This window comes from Sorex araneus, chromosome 3, assembly GCF_027595985.1.
Source record: "Sorex araneus isolate mSorAra2 chromosome 3, mSorAra2.pri, whole genome shotgun sequence".
NCBI classification, from domain to species: Eukaryota; Metazoa; Chordata; class Mammalia; order Eulipotyphla; family Soricidae; genus Sorex; species Sorex araneus.
In genome coordinates this window covers 97,637,303-97,651,209 of record NC_073304.1, presented here as the reverse complement: position 1 = coordinate 97,651,209, position 13,907 = coordinate 97,637,303, and the positions used below count along the sequence as shown (strand labels likewise).

The 13,907-nt window shown below is 37.1% G+C and overlaps 1 protein-coding gene across 4 annotated transcripts in view; it reads left to right on the top strand.

The window, feature by feature from the left end:
* PEAK1 (pseudopodium enriched atypical kinase 1) overlaps positions 1-13,907 on the top strand; it is a 270,744-nt gene that overhangs the window by 144,990 nt on the left and 111,847 nt on the right. The window contains exon 5 of one of the 4 annotated variants that reach the window (XM_055130598.1): positions 6,243-6,375. The exons of the other annotated variants lie outside the window; for them this stretch is intronic. The gene's annotated coding sequence lies outside the window, so the exon portion shown is untranslated. The remainder of the gene's footprint in view (positions 1-6,242; positions 6,376-13,907) is intronic. 4 annotated transcript variants of the gene reach the window in all.

The window sequence follows — 13,907 nt, the reverse complement described above, 5'->3', positions numbered from 1 at the left end:
AAGGTCTGGACAAATTTCAGGCCAAAGCAGGTTATCTCTGTGTTGTGAATTCAGGTATTGTTATTACTTGATTAGATGCAAAACAGTTGGTCTGGAAAACATTCTGTATCTTTAGAAGTCCAAGTGGGGAAATGATAGAACATGTGGTATACTGCAACTGGTAAAAAAGATTAGTAATGATAAACACAGATAAAAATCTGTGTTTATCAGGGAAAGTATGAATTTGTGGAATTAAAAAAAAATTTTTTCAAACCAAAAAACCCACAGTATTTTGGAGGTGGTTCTATATATTAAGTAGCCAAACCACAGTGTTATAAATTACAAACTTCTAAAGATTCAAAACAGAGCATTTTAAAATAGTTATGTTGTTTATGAGGTTTTGTTCTTCTGTGTCTAATCCAAAATGTGCTGTTTAAAGGAAATACAGCAATATTTCTCTTCCACTTCTTTTGTCCATTTATTAAATTATCACTAGAAAATGGTTGGTTTAATTTGATGTTCCTTCTCTGGGGAATGGATCTCTGTATCACTTAGGCTACTACAATCTCTATTTGCTTAGGGATATCATTTCAATAAAAAATGGGATGACTTAGTGGATGCCTACAAAATCTATAATTAGAAGGGTAGATTTGCAAAAACATGTCTTACAGAGTGACAGATAACTTCTAGATTGCCTTGGTTATTTGTTGTTTTTTTTACAGCCTGTTTCCTTTGGTATTTATCAGAATACCAGAAGCACCAGAACATTTTGTTTTTTGTTTTTGGGAGCATCACACTTGTCAGTGTTTAGGACTAATTTCTGACTCTGTGCTCAGGGATCATTCCTGGGTGATAGTTAGGGGAACATATGCAGTGTAGGAGGTCAAATCAGTGTCGCTCACATGCAAGACAAGTGCCTTAATCCCTGTACTATTTCTCTGGCCCACTCCTGAACTACACACACACACACACACACACACACACACACACACACACACACACACACACAAACACCATTTTTAAATTTTTCTTTTTTTTTATTTTATTGATTCACTGTGAGATATAGTTACAAGCTTTCATGTCTGCGTTACAATCACACAATGATCAAACACCCATCCCTCCACCAGTACGCATTCCCCATCACCAGTATCCCCAGTATACCCCCACCTTTCCTACCCTCCCATGGCCTCCATAGCAGACAATATTCCCCATACTCTCTCTCTACTTTTGGGCATTATGGTTTGCAATGCAGATACTGAGATATTATCATGTTTGGTCCTTTATCTGCTTTCAGCACGCATCTCCCATCCAGACCGATTCCTCCAGCCATCATTTTCTTAGTGATCCCTTCTCTATTCCAGCTGTTCTCTCCCTGCCCGCTCATGAGGCAGGCTTCCAGCTATGGAGCAATCTTCCTGACCCTTCTATCTACTGTCCTTGGGTGTCAGTCTTGTGTTATGTTATTTTTTTATTTTTAAAATTTTTTTGTTATTTTTTTCATTTTTTAATTAAAAAACTGATTTACAAAGTTATTGGTAGTTGTGTTTTAGGCATATAATATTTCATATGTATAGACATGTTCTCATAATGCTGTTATCTGTCTAAATCAAAATCATATACAGAGCCACATTCAGCTGTTTTTATTTTAAAATTTTTTTGGTTAATTTAAAAAATTTTTTATTAAAGAACTGTGATTTACAAAGTTATTGGTAGTTGTGTTTTAGATATATAATATTTCAACACCAATCCACTGCCAGTGTCAATTTCCCTCCACCAGTGTTTCCATATTCCCTCCTGACCCCTATCCAGCCCCATCCTTTCTTTTAGTTAGACTAACTTTTGGCTTTAAATCAAGTTTGTATTTGGACCACTGAGAAAGCAGTGACAGAGAAAATTAGTGGCATCTTGGTTTTCAGTTTCCCTAGCATCCTCTAGTATAGTTAATTTTAAATCAAGAACATATATGTAATTGATTTATCAGGAACTTGAGACATAAATATTTTAATCATAAAACCATGGCTTTTGTTAAAAAGGAAAAAAAGAGCACCTGGGTGTCTAATGCATTAATGCTTTGTAGTGGTAGTTTCATTGTTATATGTTTATATGGTTAATCTGGATTTGTAGATGATAGTATTTCAGATTTCTTTTTAAACATCTCAAGTCAATTTAACTGACAATGTAAATTATTGATTTCCTTTCTTTCCTTGAGGTTGCTCAGATGCTTAGTCCAAATTGCTGGCTTGAATATTTAATTTTCACCAACTTTGCATAGTATTTAACAAGGCTGTGGATATTTGCTTCCTCTCATCAATGCACATTGACTTTGCTTTCTCAGTGAAGAGACCTCCATTTGTATACTTTGTTGGTTTTATCCTCTATGCAAAACAGCAAGTTTATTAAGTGGTGTCTGAATTTAAACATTGCAAATGCTAGAGATTATATTCCATGTTTGCTCTATCCTGTCCAGATTTTTATTTTTATTTCTAGGATTATCTTTAGACAACAGTAGTTGTTTTCTATTATGTCTAGTTATTTGATGAGATCTGGTGAGTTCAGGGTAGTATGGTCTTAGTCTATGTCTTGTTATTTGGTACTGTTTTCGTAAACCTCTTCTCAGATTGCACCATTGTATATTTCTGGACCAAGGCACCATAGAGGGAAAAATGAACACCAAAACTATTTTTAGACAAGGAAATACCAAAACTACAGCTGATAAGGATGTGAAGAGACAAAAACAATTTTAATCATTTTAGAGATCTTTTAACCACCATTTAGAGACTTTGACTCTAAGTGTTTTCAACTTATTATGTAATTATAAAACTTTAATATTTTTATCTGAAGAGCCATAATTGCTATCAGGGCAACAGATTAAGTATCTACTGTATATGAGCTCAGAGTGAACATGAAAAAGAAGCTCTAAGAGATTAATATAGTTGGGGAAATATCCAGAGAGCCATAAATGCAATTGTAAGGTAATATTCACACACCCAGTTCTTAACAGGGCCAATGAGATAAGTGTAAACATAGAAACCAGAATTTCTGGACTGAAATTCCAACTCCTTTCCCAACTGTATGACCCTGGGCAAGTTGCCTCAAAGTGCTTCAGTTTTCTCATCTGTAAGGTAGAGATGATTCATTTGAAATGTGAAGGGTTTTGAAGTATGGGCTGAGAGATGTGTATTCGATATGCTGAGAAATAGGGAATGCAGCATAATCTTTTGAGCTGGCAAGTTATGTGATGAGATTAATTGAGGGGCTTTATTTTAATAAATTTTATGGATGGGGTGAAAGGGCCTAGAGGAAAAGCTCAAATACCGCCAAAGCAATCAAAACATAAAAAAGTCTTAAGTGCAGAAACAGAAGTAAATGGGTACAACCAAAACCACACGGGAGGAGAAAAAGCATCCAAATGAATTGGATATGTTTTTAAACCCTCTTTCTGTACAAATGGCACAATTCAGCAAAATCTTAGAAAATGCTGATGTAGCAGAGCAGTGGAAATTTTCTGTAGAAATTATAAACTCTGGGGATTCCAGATGGTAATGTGTGCATTCAATTATAGCTGCCTTTGCCCCTTTATACTCTAGAGCACAACAGGAAATATTGGCTTAAACCAGTGGGAAGTATCTCTATAGGAAGTGCTCACTGAGCTGAATGCTTTTGTTTAGAACTAATTGACCTTTCTAAAATAGTAGTTTATTATCACCTTCTCAAATTAGGCAGACTTCAGCCATCTGAGAAGTCAAAGACAAATCAGCCTACTTTATAAGCAAGATTATCAGTCATATTGAAGGAGAAAAGAAGGCAAGATAGAAGGCACTATTAGACAAAAGTATATTAGTGAAAACGAGACAATTAAGAAAACATTATTTTAATTTGAACACTAAATTGCGTCCCTAATCCTTTCCTGCATTATAGTATTTAGCTGTATGACACCAATATTTTTTCAGTTATTTTGCTGTAGGATGTAAGGATGTAAGAATTGTGAGATTATGAAGTAGAAGATTCTAGAATTAGAAACCTGATAATGTCTGTTTCTTCATCTGAATTTGTTTTGTTTTTTTTCTTTAATTGTTTTTGACCAAAGAAATTCTTGACACTAAAGTAGAAAAAAAATGTTACTTATATTATATCTTAGATGTTTTGAAGATTTTGACTAAGATCTTTTTTATTATTAGAAATACCCTGACTGGGCTGTTCCAAGAGTATAGCAGGTAGGGCGTTTGCCTTGCACACAGTGACCCGGGTACAATTTCCAGCATCCCATATGGTCCCCCAAGCACTGCCAGGAGTAATTTCTGAGTGCAGAGCCAGGAGCAACCTCTGAGCATCACTGGGTGTGACCCCCAAAAAGAAAAAAAAACAAACAAAAAAAGGCCCTGACAAAAATTACAACGAGGACTAAATTTGGCTTAATAGAAAACTCCTTTGAAATACATCCGAAGGGATAGATTTGACTCCATGGCATTTTTTTATTTTTATTCAACATGATGTTTTATAAGTGTGATAAATATAAAAGTGTACTTTAAAATCTCTCAAATGAGGCTATTGTTCTTCCTTTTAAATTAATTAATAGGACTGGAGTGATAGTTCAGTGGTTTGTGTGGCACTGACCTTGTACATGGCTCACCCAGGTTTGATTCCTGGCACCCGATATGGTCCCACAAGCCCTGCCAGGAGTGATCTCTGATCACAGAGCCAGGAGTTAGCCCTGAGCACTGCCAGGTGCAACTCCAAAACAAAGAACAAAAAAATTAATATGTTGTCCTCTTGCCTTGTGCTTTGATAGCTGTTTTTTGTATAGTGTTGGGGTCTATTTGTGCCTTTTCTTGCTTTTTTGTTCTAAGTATTTTGTTTATAAATACATAAATTATGTGGTATATAGATAAATCAATCGATCTAAGCCTTTAAAAAATAAAATAAACTCATTGCTGAGGGCTGGAAAGTTAGTACAGCGAATAAGGTACTTGCCTTGAATGTTACAACCAGATTCAATCCCCAGGACTCTTATGGTCCTCTGAGCCTGCCAGAAGTGATCCTTGTGCATAAAGTCACGAGTAGCACCACTGAATTTGCCACCAAAACCTAAATAGTAATAATAATAGCAATAATGCATTGTCAGGGATGGGGAAGTAGGTCAGTGGAAGACTACATTCCTTGCTAATGGAAGTCCCTGGATTTGATCCCTAGTATTGCAAAATGATAATAAAAAATAAAATTAATTTATTGTTATCTGGTCAGATGCTTTTAGCAAGTTGTTTTTAACTAATAACAGTTATTTGTTTTATTAAGAGAGCCGTCAATATTTTTTTAATTTATGCAACAATGGTACATGGTAATTTTTCTTCTTATCAGTTGCTTAATGGGTTTAATTAGCATCTTTTCTTTAATCAAACACATTACCATTTATTCCACTAGTGTTAATAGTTCCGGTAGGGGCTACTTATGTAACAGAAGTAACATACTTTTACAAGATGTTTTGTCTTAATAAAAGCATCCAAAACTTTTTTGTTAACCACAGTACCTAGAGACCACCATTGAGACAGTAATTGCTTTTTGTGAGACTACCATATTGTTTGCTAATAAACTTTAATCATAAAAATATCTTAAATTTAAGTGAAAATAGCTCTCCCTTTTAAGTGTTTTATTTTGCATATCTTGGCTCTGATCACTCTACAGTGACTAGATATTCTGCTATTTCTTTTCTGTTTAGATTTGGATGGAAGCTAAGAATAAAAGTAGGTGAAAGGTGAAGATAAAACTAAATTTTTGCTAAGTAGGATTCTTGAAACAGAATAATGACCTCAAAGTTTTCATTAAAAATGCTCTTAGCAAGGGATGTATAAGCTACAGTTCACAATTTGCAGAATGAATCAAATGATGAAAAGTTTTTTCCTGAGGCATTGTTGGCTATAGACTTAATTTTCACCTCTTTAGAGTAGTTTTGGCAATCGTGTAGTCGGCACTGACTTAATTATAACTAAAATCATTGCTTCCCAAGCTTTCATCAGTACACTAATCTTTTTACAACCGATTGATTTAGTGGGTCTGGGATAAAGTATGAGATTCTGCATTTCTGACAAATTCAAAGGAACTACATTGTGAGTAACAGGAGTCTGAATAACTGTTCATATTATCTCTAGCTCCTATTTTCTTGCTGTTTGCCTTTCTCCTATAAGAATAGGCAAGAGTGTTGAATCAAAGTGTCACTTTAAATGATTTCAGAATATTTGACCCAGTGGAAACTCTCTGCTTTGTCTCAGAGCCACAGTGCTGTGCCCTGGAGGAGCTTTTTCTTGCCTCTGCTTGGAAGGAAATTGAATCACTTAGAGCAATTGACCTCTCGAGCAGCATTTCTCAATCGGGGGCCATATGTATTCCGAGGGAGCAACAGGTGTAAGTAATATAAATGTGTGTGCATCGGGAAGGGGGCCTGGGAGGCAATAAGACTCCACAGGACACAAGCAGGGTTAAAGGGGACTACAGTCAGAAAAAGGTTGAGAAATACTGCTCTAGTGAACCGTGATTATAGGGAAGATGGGTTTTAAAGTAGGACCTGGATATGTGACCTTGATCAGGTTACCTAATTTCTTTGAACTCCCAGATCCTCGATCTATAAAATGAAATAACAGAATATCATTGGGATTGTGATTGATTCACCATAATGTACACGAAGAATCCATGATAAGTTTCTGTGGTATAGTACATATTTATTTCTGGCTAATAGTAATAAGCATTCCAGTCACAGAATAGAATAGAGTATCATTAAAAACTATTTTATTTTCTTTTGTCAGGCTTTTTTTTTTGCTTTTTGGGTCACACCTGGTGATGCACAGGGGTTACTCCTGGCTCTGCACTCAGGAATTACTCCTGGTGGTGCTCAGGGGACCATATGGGATGCTGGGAATCGAACCCAGGTCGGCCGTGTGCAAGGCAAATGCCTTACCCGCTGTGCTATCGCTCCAGCCCAATGTCAGGCATTTTTTTAAAATTTTATTGAATCACTGTGAGATAGTTACAAGCTTTCATGTTTGGGTCACAGTCTCACAATGATCAAACACCATCCCTCCACCAGTACACATTCCCCACCACCGATATCCCCGGCATACCCCCCTTTCCCACCCTACCCCTGCCTCCATGGCAGACAATATTCCCCATACTCTCTCTCTCTCGACTTTTGGGCATTATGGCTTGCAACACAGACACTGAGAGGTCATCATATTTGGTCCATTATCTAGTTTCAGCATGCATCTCCCATCTCAACTGGTTCCTCCAGCCATCATTTTCTTAGTGATCCCTTCTCTATTCCATCTGCCTTCTCCCCTCAGCTCATGAAGCAGGCTTCCAGCTATGGGGCAATCCTCTACTGGTGTCAGCCTCATGTGATGTTATTTTATACTCCACAAATGAGTGCAGCCCTTCTATGTCTGTCCCTCTCTTTCTGACTCATTTCACTTAGCATGATACTCTCCATGTCTATCCATTTATAAGCAAATTTCACAACTTCATCTCCTAACAGCTGCATAGTATTCCATTGTAGAGATGTACCAAAGTTTCTTTAACCAGTCATCTGTTCTAGGGCACTCGGGTTGTTTCCAGATTTTGGCTATTGTGAACAGTGCTGCAATGAACATATAAGTACAGATGTCATTTTGACTGTGCTTTTTTGCATCCTCAGGATATAGTCCCAGAAGTGGTATTGTGGGGTCATATGGAAGCTCAATTTCTAGTTTTTGAAGAACTGTCCATATTGTTTCCCAGAAAGGCTGGACCAGTCGGCATTCCCACCAACAGTGAAAGAGCGTCCGTTTTTCCCCACATCCACACCAGCACTATTGCTTTTGTTCTTTTGAATGTGTGCCAATCTCTGTGGTGTGAGATGATATCTCATTGTTTTCATTTGCATCTCCCTGATGACTAGCAATGTGGAGCATTTTTTTTCATGTGCCTTTTGGCTATTTGTATTTCTTTTTTAAGGAAACTTCTGTTCATTTCTTCTCCCCATTTTTGGATAGGATTGGAGGTTTTTACTTATACAATTCTACTAGTGTCTTGTATATCCTGGATAGTAATCCCTTATCAGATGGGTGTTGGGTAAATATTCTTTCCCATTTTGTGGGCTCTTTCAACATCAGACATTTCATTAGCAATATAGATAACGGGGGTGGGGGTGGGGCGGGGAGCAGCAGGAATGAGATTTAAAAGAAAAGATTACAGTTATGTTTGTTTAGAGCCAGGGAGATGTTTCAAAGAGCTGAAACATATACTTTGCATGTGGAGTCCCTCAGGTTTTGTTTCTGGTACTGCATGATCCCCCCGGGACCAACGGGTATGCCCCCCAAATAAACTGATAAATAGAGTTATGGTACTTTATTCTTCTTTTTGACATAATACTATATAATTCTATTTGACTTAATGATATAGTGGGGTGTTGGGCCATACATACTCAATGGTTCCCCTGGCTTACTCTTGTCTCTGTGCTCAAGGGTGGTGCTCAGGTATATAGTACTGGGTATGTAGTACCGGGCCTCAAAGTAGGGTCAGCCACATGCAAGGTAGCATATGCCTTAATCCCTGTGCTCTCTCTCTGTTACACATCTTCATTAAAAAAAAAAAAATAGTTCATTTGATGTATCTGGATTACTTAGGGTCAAATCAATTTTCTGAATGTCTGCTAGAATCCCTGTAATTCAGAAAAGGAAGGAAATATTTTGAATAATGACATTAATTTCATTCTATCCTGACTAACATGAATTTTTAAGGTCAGAATATTCCCAATTTATGTCATTCTCAATGACTCTATTCTGTCTTTTTACTCCTAATCTTGTAGAGGAAAATCATCAGGGGTAACACAGTGAAGAGCGTAAATGTTTCATAGTCTTTTCAGTCTGAGTCTTTGATTTGGCCCCAGTGTACTACAGATTCACTGTATCACTGTCATCCCATTGCTCATCAATTTGCTTGAGTGGGCACCAGTAACGTCTCCATTGTAAGACTTGTTGTTACTATTTTTGACATATTGAATACGCATGGGTAGCTTGCCAGGCTCTGCCCTGTGGGGGAGATACTCTTGGTAGCTTGCTGGACTCTCTGAGAGGGGTGGAGGAATCGAACCTGGGTCAGCCGAATGCAAGGCAAATGCCCTGCCCACTGTGCTATCACTCCAGCCCATACTACAGATTACCATAAAAATATTTTTATTTCCCTCACTAAATCTTCCCCTGATCTTAGCCAAAAGGCCAAAAAATGATCCCCTCACCAAATCTTTTGCATTCTGAAATATAAGCATATTACAGGCTGTATTCCTTTTCCTCATTTATGTTGGCTGGTATCCTCCTCTGGTAAGTGCTTCGTAACAGATTCATTTCAATGGCACCTGTGTTCCAGGATAACCTATTAACTATATTGTGTAATCGGAACCTCTATCTGATGGGGGATTCATCTGTAAAGAAAATATTTTTTCATTACCCCTGGGCTTAGCAGTACAGATATCATTCCCATTTGTCTCACTTCAAAGCTAATTGAAATCTGCCAGCCTGTGTTTCAGAATATCCATACATATTACCAACCATCTGGCTGCTCACAGGTGATGAAGATATTTCATAGAAAAGCCTGGGTAACGCACTGGCCTCTCACCTCTTGAGGACAGACAGCTCTTGCCTAGCACACATGAAGTCTTACATTAGTACTTGCCTGTAATAGAGAGTAGTCCTTTGGGCCCCTAACTAATAAAAATTTAACACAACCCCTCCTAGGTAACTGGCTGTGTGGTAGATGTTCACAGAGATTTTTCCTGGATACATTAAGAGTTGCGGTCATAGAGCAGAAGGTTTATATTTCAGTACCAGAAAATTTAGACTTTTGTAGTTGTGTATAAAGGTTAGATGGCTTTTATGGGTAAATACCAGTTTTAGGGGAAATGAAATCAACAAATGTTGAATGAAATGTACTTATGGTAGAAAGTTTTAAAATTTTGTACTTGACCTCTTATTTTTAGTCTTTCAGTCTTTATTTTATCAGTCTGTTTATTTTTGTGGTGCTCAGGCCTTGTAAGCAAGGCAGGTAATGGAGCACCGAGCTGCATCACATCCGTCTGTCCATCTTTTTCACTAGACTTTTGTGTATGTTCTAGCAAAACTGAAATTATTCTTTCTATATATAGGTTTTTACTCTTTTTTTTTTTTGAAATAACAGATTTTATTTTAGAGGGTTTTAGGGAAGGAGGAAGGGATAAGTGGAAAAGAAAAAAACAGCAGGAGTAACACGCTCAAGAAAGAACACGGGCTCCTCCGAGGATGGAGAGAACTCTACACACATCCTAGCACTGGACACGAAAGTACACATCTCAAGGGGGGAGATGTGGGCGACACATGTGCTCAGGCACCACATGTGCTTGGTCACGTGGGCACAAGCAGCACATGGGCTCAGGCAGCATATGCGCTAGGTTTTAACTCTTTTTAAACTTTTGTTTGTGTGAACCTTTTCAATGTCAATAAGTAACCATTTTAATAACTATAGAATTCATCTTCTTGCTCCACTTCCCTATCATTGGATCTTAAGTTGTGTCTTATTCCTCTAGCACAAGTAACTCTGTACTTAGCATCCTATGGGAAACTATTTATATTGATTAGTTGTTAGGCATAACATTGCCTTTGAGATAAATTGTTAACATTTAATTAATTGCAAGATTAGGGTATAAGGTTGGGCGCTTGAGGGGAGATGGGTGGTTGTTTTTTGTCTTGTTTTTTGAGGGCAGGCATACCCTGAGTTACTCAGTGTGTACTCCTGGCTCTGCACATAGGGATCACTCCTGGTGGAGCTTGGAAGACCACATGGAGTGTGCCAGGGGTTGAACCCAAGTCAGTAAGTGCCTTACCCACTTTATTTTCTCTATGACCCCTGTAGAAGTTTTTTTGTTTTGTTTTTTAGTATTTGGGTCATACCCGGTGATGCACAGGGGTTACTCCTGGCTCATGCACTAAGATATTACTCCTGGCAGTGCTTGAGGGACCATATGGGATACTGGGAATCGAACCCAGGTTGGCCGCATGCAAGGCAAACCCCCTACCTGCTGTGCTATCGCTCCGGCCCCCTAGATGTTTTTTTAATATGTTTTTTCTTCTTTTGATGTTAGGGCATGTTTTTAAAGGGGAAAAATAGTACTTTTTTGTATGCACTACAATTTATTAGGCAGTTAGTTGTTTTTTTCAATGTTGTTTTAGATTTTATGAGGAGGGGTCTGTTTTGGGCCATATCTGGTGGTACTCAGAGGTACAGTCTGTGCTCAGGAGTCACTTCCAATATCCAGGGGACCTGCAGTGCTAGAGATCAAATCTGGAACTCCTGCATGCAAAATAGGCTCCAGCTTTTGGAGGTATATCCTCAGTCTTTAAATTTATCTTATGTATTTTGATAAGGTAGCATACTGGAAGCAATATAATTATATGTTCTGAGATATCATGGATAAATTTCTCAGTTATCTAACGAATCAACCCAGACATTAGTGAAAAGGAAAGCATTTCATCCTCAAGTAATATCTTCTCAGTGCTAAAAAGCAATAGGATTGTCACTTTGAAAACCTTACATGTGTTCTGCTTCCTTAGATTCTGAATCAAAGTTATCATTTTTATGTCATGTGAATTTCAGCACCTATTATATTACATATTATATTTTTGTTAATCGGCTCTCTAAACAAATTTTACCAGTATCTCCCTCATCTTTTACAAAATTGCTACGAATAATTCCAATGCCATTCATTCATTTCATTGAGAAACATTACATTTGTGCTTCTTATAGTATTCATTTTTTAAAAAACAAAGTTTAGGCCATACCCAGAAGTTATCAGGGCTCTGTATCAGGGATCACTTCTGGGAAGACTCAGGGGACCATATGTGCCCTACCCACTCTGCTATCTCTCCGGCTCTATCATAGTTATTCTTGACCAAAATAATTTCTTTCTCTTCCCATATTTCAAAAAAACAAAAGACAAAAATCCAATTATATTTTCCTTTTGTCATACTTAAATGGATGATACCTGTAAACATATATATTCTTTTCATGTTTTGTAAAAGGGAGGGAATGTTGTGACACCTACACTCTACTCTCTATATAAGAAACAAACGAATTATACATAAATCAAAAATAAAATTAGCAACTTTAGTAACATTAAAGTATTGTTTATTAATAAGCTTGTTTAAGTATATAAATTTTGTGGGTTTTTTCAACCTTTTTACACCTATGTAAAAAGTTACTTGAATAGACTGGCGGTTGAAAACCACTAATTTAATTACTAGACTACAGAAGAATATTGAATTTAGAATTTTAGATAATGATGAAAAGGAATTTTGGAGATAAAGAACCCCTTTTAAGTGCTATATGTTGTTTTCATTGGAGTTTTATTCTTTATGATAGTGATACCTTAAAAGTCATTTTAGGGGGCGGGAGAGATAGTACAGCGGGTAGGGCATTTGCCTTGCATGCGGCTGACCCGGGTTCAATCCCTGGCATCCCATATGGTCCCAAGCACTTCCAGGAATAATTCCTGAGTGCAAAGCCAGGAGTAACCCCTGAGCATCGCTGGGTGTGACCCAAAAAGGAAAAAAAAAGTCATTTTAGTTTTTACAGTATCTCAATTAAAAAATATCTTAATCCTTCCAGTATTAAGTCCAAACTCTTGGTGTAAAAGCATTGATAGCACAGGTAATTCTATAATTAGGTTTTCATTACTGGGATTTTATATTCTATTGGAAATAGGAGTAGGTTTGTGAAATAAGATTGTTTTTCATTCCTACCAATAGAAGTATGACTAAAGGATACATATCTGATACTAGGGTCCTTATAGCTATAGCCTGTAATTATCTGTAGTTTGTCAGATGAACCAGGCACATATGCCTAGAGAAATAATTTTACATTTATTTGCTCTTAGTCTTCATTGCTAAACAAATAATAGAAGGATACACACTCTGCCAAATTACAGTGCAATTTGATCATTTTGTGATAATCAGATTATTGAAGAATTTCAAGGTCTTTCAATTAATCAGTTACTAAATTATCTCATTTCCATTTATTTCTGCCACTTATCAGATTACAGGTTCATTATCTCCCATCTGCACTCCTGGAATGGCCTTCTCACTAATCTACCTAACTAATCTATGTTGTAGTTCATTTTAAAAGGTATAGATAGATCCATCTTAATCTAAAGGGTAGGTAGAATTGCTTATCCTTTTGCTAAAAATGTGTATTTCGTTGGTCATATTCCTAAGCCTAGTTGACATAAAACAGTTTGTGCGATTTAATTCTAACATTAGAGCATTATTTCCTACTTCACTGCAGCTCACTGTCCTACGCTTTCTTGCCTTGCCTTTCTTTATGTTGTTGCCATTTTTTGGTTTTGGGTACTGTGGATCTCTTTCCAGTTCTTTGCTTAGGAGTTGCTCTTGGCAGTGCTTAGGGACAGGGTGGTGCTGGGGATTGAACCCAGGCCTCTTGCTTAAAGCATACACCTCAGTCTATTAAGCCCTTTCTCTGTATCCAGATCTGTCTTGAAGAGCCTAGAGTGCCCTGTACTTCTTTCTCCATACTATTCCTGAAAATAAACTACATTCAATTGGAGGAAGAAGATAAATTTCTATACAACTGAAAAGTCCCCCTGAAAAGCTAGAAATGAGAGCTATCTGTGTAGTATGAAATGGGTGGTGGCAAGGCTTAGACCGAAAAACCTGATAAATCAGAAAAAAAGATTCTGAGCGTACACAAGGGAGTATGACTTGCAAGGAAAAGAAACAGACAGATTTCCATATTTTTATCTTCATCTATAAATAACCTTACATGCTCAGAATATACTTAGACCAGATCACTAAAAGAAAATTCTATTACACAAGAAAAAATTGATTTCTGATTAACACCTAGCCAGGGGAATTGTTTACTAA